Here is a 5,683-nt window from a genome sequence, read left to right on the forward strand (position 1 = left end):
CATCGACATCGGTTGCCGCTGCCGAATCCAGAGAGAGTTCGGGGAAATGAACTTCCCCAGAGAGAGGATGAACTCACTCGTGCTCGTTCTAATCGGCATTTTCGCACATTTTCGTTGCAGTTGACATTCGCTGGCGCTGGAAAATTGTTCATGTTGCTGGCGAAAGTACCAATAAAATCATAAATAAATGTACTTTATATATTGCTTATCACATTTTTTTAATAAAAAGCCCCTACTCAGCTCAGTTATATCCAACCAAAGAATGTTTAAGATTTGTTTACCTTGCATTTCAAATCGGCTGTCGTTGAACTCGTATATACATATCGCAAAAGATTCACAATTATGCAGTTCAGCAACAATTGAAAAATATTTGTTTAATTCTTAATCAATTCCAATTATATTTAGGTGTTACCCAAAAGCTTGTATCTATGTACAGATATGTTATTTGTTCTTGTTTTATTTATCTAGCGAGCCCATTATGACGATTTATGGAAAGTTTCAGGAAAACATAGGTAGTTCCTTAGCTGTGATATTGTGACAGTCAATAGCATGATAAACACCATAATCATATTTGAGAAAAGCCAAGCCCATTGAAAAAATATAAACACATAATGTTGAAATGGTGACTTAACATTTTACATGTTGCTTAAGTTTGGAGATTAATTTCTTGATTTCTTTATTAAACAAACACATTAAAACTTAAAGCAGATTTAAAGAGAGTCGGGCGATAATAAGTATGACAGATGCTTGAAAACAGATTTAGCATTTGTCTTTTTGAATAACAAGCTCATTAAATTACTCATCTAAGGGTATCAATTACTGCACCTGCCCATTAAAAATGTATCATTCGAAAATGTCCCAATAAAACTAAATTATAGTTCATCATATCGATTACCATTTTTATTTACCGGTAAGCAAAAACAGAACTTTTGGTCGTTCAATCAAGTGAAGAAGAGCAACAAAAACAACGACCACTATCAAGGTCAATGTCTGATGGGAGTAGTGGTGGCGAAAGCAGGGGGAGGCAGCGATTTCAGCATTTTCCTGGTTTTTTCTTCTTTGTTGCTGTTTTTCCGCTGCATGTAAAAGTGCAATAACAACAACACCAGCCGGCATGAAAATTCAATGTTATTTTTCATATCACCCAAGAAGAACTCTCTTTCGAAATTCGAACTTCGAAAATGAACTCGGTCTCTCTCGCGCTCTTTCTCTCTCTCTCCGTAGAAGTTGCTGGCGCCTTAGCAACATGTTGCTGACTGGTGCACACTCTTTTTTTGTTGCAATGCGATTTGTGTTTACGCATTTTTTTCGCACCTCCACTTACTGTTTACGTTTATCGTTATACTTTCACCTTCTGCGCCACTTTGGCCCCAGCCCCGCCCACTTTTCCGCCACCCACCCACCGCATTCCTTCTGTGTTTTGTTTATAAACATTCTTAACTGTTTGTTTTCAATGCAATTCCATTGTGCCAGTTGCTGAAAGCAGATGAAAAAATTAGTTGGAGAGTGGAGAATGTGGGGGCCTATCTTTTGAATGGGCTACACTTAGAGGAATTTTCATGTAATATATCTTAGGGCCTAAAGAATGCAAAGTCAATATCTTTTATTAATCAAATGTTACAAAAATTAAAATGTATATATTTATTTTTTTAAATAAATATAATCAAATATAATCAAAAATATTGAAACTACTTTTTGTTTCTGTGCACGTACAAGTTGTTTACGGAACGGAGGGAAATTCTTTATAAATAGTTGTTTGTCGACAGCAGCAGCGACAAATGCTTTTGGCCGCAACTTAGTCAAAGTCGCTAACGGTAATATCCATGCTCCGCTCCTCGGAAAATCCCAACCCCCCTGGAAAGTCCACCCCTTCCAGACTCATTAGGCGCGTCAAGTGATATGTTTGCCTTTGCCTGTTTCCCGGGGACCAAACCGAAACACATTAGCGGCTCATTCCCGCAACTTGGGGGCCAAAAGCAGAAAAGGCCACGCAAATTAAAGGCGCATTAAGTGATTGACCAATGGAGGGGGGGAAAACTGCGGGGTAGTGCTGGGAAATGGCGACCACACGCACATTCTGAAAACTCGAAGAACTTTTGGAGCAAAACCGCAGAAAAGATGCAAACTGAAAAGTATCTTACGGCTGCCAGCACTCTGGAGAAATTGCCAAACCCAAAGATACCAAAGTAGAGCGACTTAAAAGTGTATCAAATGTGTTCATACAACATTCATAAAACATATCTTTAGCTCCAGCCAAAACAAACATTTTGCAAAAGATTCCAAAATCTTTTAAGCTAAGATTTATCTTTCGGATGAAAATGCGAGTGTTGAAAAGTTGCTCGTGGGTACAATAGTTTCGCAAGTATTTGCTAGCACACGAAAGTTATAAAATACATATAAATGTACATAGTGTACATACAATGTACATACATAAATGTTAAATTGGAAATGTTTAGAAAAGAGAAATTTTAATTAAAAAATGTACATACATGTGCTTTAATAATCCGTGCCATATAAGCCTTCTGAAGTTTAATTGAATGCCAATAAACCCTAAAACTCTTCAACGTTGCTATGTAAAATTTGGATAACAAATCTCACGTGGCCTACCAATTTGCCATCCTGTTTGCCGGTCGCCAAAAATTCATAATACAAAATGCTCTTTTATGTATATCGGCATACTCTCACATGAACGCACGACAAGACAGCTGACGGCGAGGCTTGTTTGCAGATACAATAATTAATAATTCCGGGATAATCTGCATGTTTGTCAAAGTGATACGGTCCAAAAACGGCGAGAGGAGAAAAATGTGTTCGCAAAAACCGAACACAAAAACACCTACACACGCACGTGAATATTGAAATCTGTGTGCGGAAAAAGTAAGCCAGCCAAAAAACATTTCGGAACGCTCAAAACCATCTGCATAAATACGTTTAGATTGGGTTTGAGCCCGATTCCCCGCCCCTGAGAAGAGGTCCTGTTAATGATTCTATGCGATTGAGCTGGACATCCTGCAAGCCATCCATCCACTTCCCCTTTTCAATTGAAATTTTGCGTACTTTACAGCTGTTCATGCGCCCTCCACATTTGACATTTATTGCTGCAACTTCATTAGGTCTAAGAAAATATTATTTTTCCACAAAATTTTGGGTACAAAATATAGTTTTGCGAAAATAAAAATGTTTATAGACATTAATTTCAAAAAATTGTGAACTCATACCCATATCCAAATATCTTTTGAAACTGAAAGTGGAATAACCTAAACCTAAATGAAATGTTCATCATTGAAAATGCAACCTTAAGATAGAAGGCTGATTTTATTTGCATCTGTATCCGTATCTAAAGAAAACAGACAGTGCTCATATCTTATCGTTATCACTCACAAACTTTCTGACCTTCGTAGAGAGTTTTCCCAATCTATGTAGTTCAAGGTTCCCACACATTCCGTTTGTGGCATGCAGCAAGCTGGGATATGAAACTCTGAAATAATCTCTCGAATGATTTCGCACAATTCCCGTGTGAGATAACACAAACGCACCCATCCACCGCCCCAATGTGCCAATTTCAAGTGCAATTATAATTTTTGTTTGTCATGCAAAAACATCAACAGGCAAAAACAATCGACAATGGGAAACGGCAGGGTCCAGCGACAAAATGGGGAAAAATACGCAAACAAAACGAGGCACGAAGTGTGGGTGGTGGCAAGGCTCCAAGGACGAGGGGGGTGGTGGTTGGGCGTAGGCAGAGGTGGAGGGGTTGGAGGGCTATACGCCCACAATCAAACTGGGTCACATGGCCAGCCAGTGCAATTTGCATATGCATGAGTGGCAGGAAGATACAAAGAGCGGTGAGATATATGTATATATGCGGTGCGGTCAGGATCGGGATCGAGAAAGGGGAAGGGAAAGGGGCAAGGAAAGGGGTGGAGCTGGGGACAGGTTGCCGACTGGAGGTGTGCAAGTGTGTCCTGCACGTCCTTCGGCACATGACTTTACAGTTTTTCGACCTCTTCTAATAAATTTCCGCCCAAGTGGAATATGCAAAGTCACCAGAAGCGGAAAACACACGCAGCATAGGTGCACTGAACAAATAATTATAACATATATTATATATATCTTATAACAATTAATAGCTTAGAGCATATGGTCTTGATTGCATAACTATAAGTTTAAAAAGATATGAGTTGATATATTTATGATATTTTAAATATTTTAGCTATCGGTTTTCTACTTCCTAATTTTTCTGTGCATTTTACAAAGATACCGAGCTACCTATATAGTTGTTAGTCCCCCATATATTGCAGATATATATGGCTCGTAAATCAGCGCCCAACTGTGTCACCTTTTGTGGGGGAGTCGAGGGGATTTTCGCAACTGGTCCAAAAATCTCTCCAACTGTGTCCAGTATTCAGCATATTTGCCAATGGTTTTTCTTTGCCATGCCGGCATCCTGGTGTGCCTTCTGCACTCGCATGCATATCCTTGATACGCTTTTGTTGCATTATTCTAATGTCCATGTGGGGCATTGGGCTTCCTTATTGTTTTGTCCGATCTGCGACCTTAATGCGAGTGGTGGGTGCGTTCGGTTGTGGGGAGTGATTTGCATACTCAGCTGGTCCATTTTTAGCCAACTCTCAACTACGCCCACCTTGGCCATTTCCCCCTGCCATGGGTAGGCGTTGGCCTGTTTTAGCCCACATTCCACACTGCAGTTGGCCGTAATTAAAGGTGTTAATGCCGTTGATAATTACACTCGCCACTCGGCCCCAAAACCCCCCTTTTGTGCCGACTCTGCTATCGCGGCGGCCATAAATTGTTCGGGGTCAGGCACACACAGAGGTGTGTTTTATGTCCTGTAAGTAGTTGCTATTTATGGCGAACTTGGCTGCAAAGAAATCCAGAAAGCAGCAGTTTATGGGCGGTGGGGACTGCTAAAAGCCTGATCTATTGAGGATTCCAGTTCCACATTGGGAGTTTAAGGTGTTGAATTGGGAGATTTAAGGGCAATTTACGTATTAAGTTACAGTTCTTAAATACAACTTAAAGTATAAAAATTACTTATATGTTATGCCCACCCAAATCAGTATAAGTTTATAATCAAATGAATGTATCGCAATCTAAGCTAGATCAGTTTATAATCAAATGAATGTTTTGCAATGTGAGCTAGATAAACATCATATAAAGTTGATCCCTAATTAACATCCAGTTGGCTGCAGGGCGTGCAATGAATATTGCAGAAAACAAATTATTGGACATGAATAACAAAGCAGCCCCTGCTCACCTCTACCCGCAAGATAATGCCATACCAACTATGGCCACTTGCCCACAAAACTACTTACGGTTCATTGCCCCCGGTCCCGGTTCCAGAAGCCCCACCCCCCCATGTCCACCCGCTCGAAAAGACCGCCTGTGGCTGAGACATATGACATTACAGCAAATCGAACAGAGTTGCCACCCAACTGAGTGAAGGAAAACCCCATTACAAGCAGCCATGTAAACTAATTTAAAAGGTCGCCTCAAAATCACCACCGAAAGAAACAACAAAAGACGTTGGCCAGCGAAAAGGAAAAGGGGGTTCCATTTGAATGGGGGGGAGTACGGTTCTCCGGCCGAGGGTTGACTTGGCTAATGAAGAAAAAGCAGCTGTCAGCTGTGCATTACAAGGCAGAAGGATATTTGCGAAACA

This window comes from Drosophila simulans, chromosome 3R (genome assembly GCF_016746395.2).
Source record: "Drosophila simulans strain w501 chromosome 3R, Prin_Dsim_3.1, whole genome shotgun sequence".
In the NCBI taxonomy this organism is placed as follows: domain Eukaryota; kingdom Metazoa; phylum Arthropoda; class Insecta; order Diptera; family Drosophilidae; genus Drosophila; species Drosophila simulans.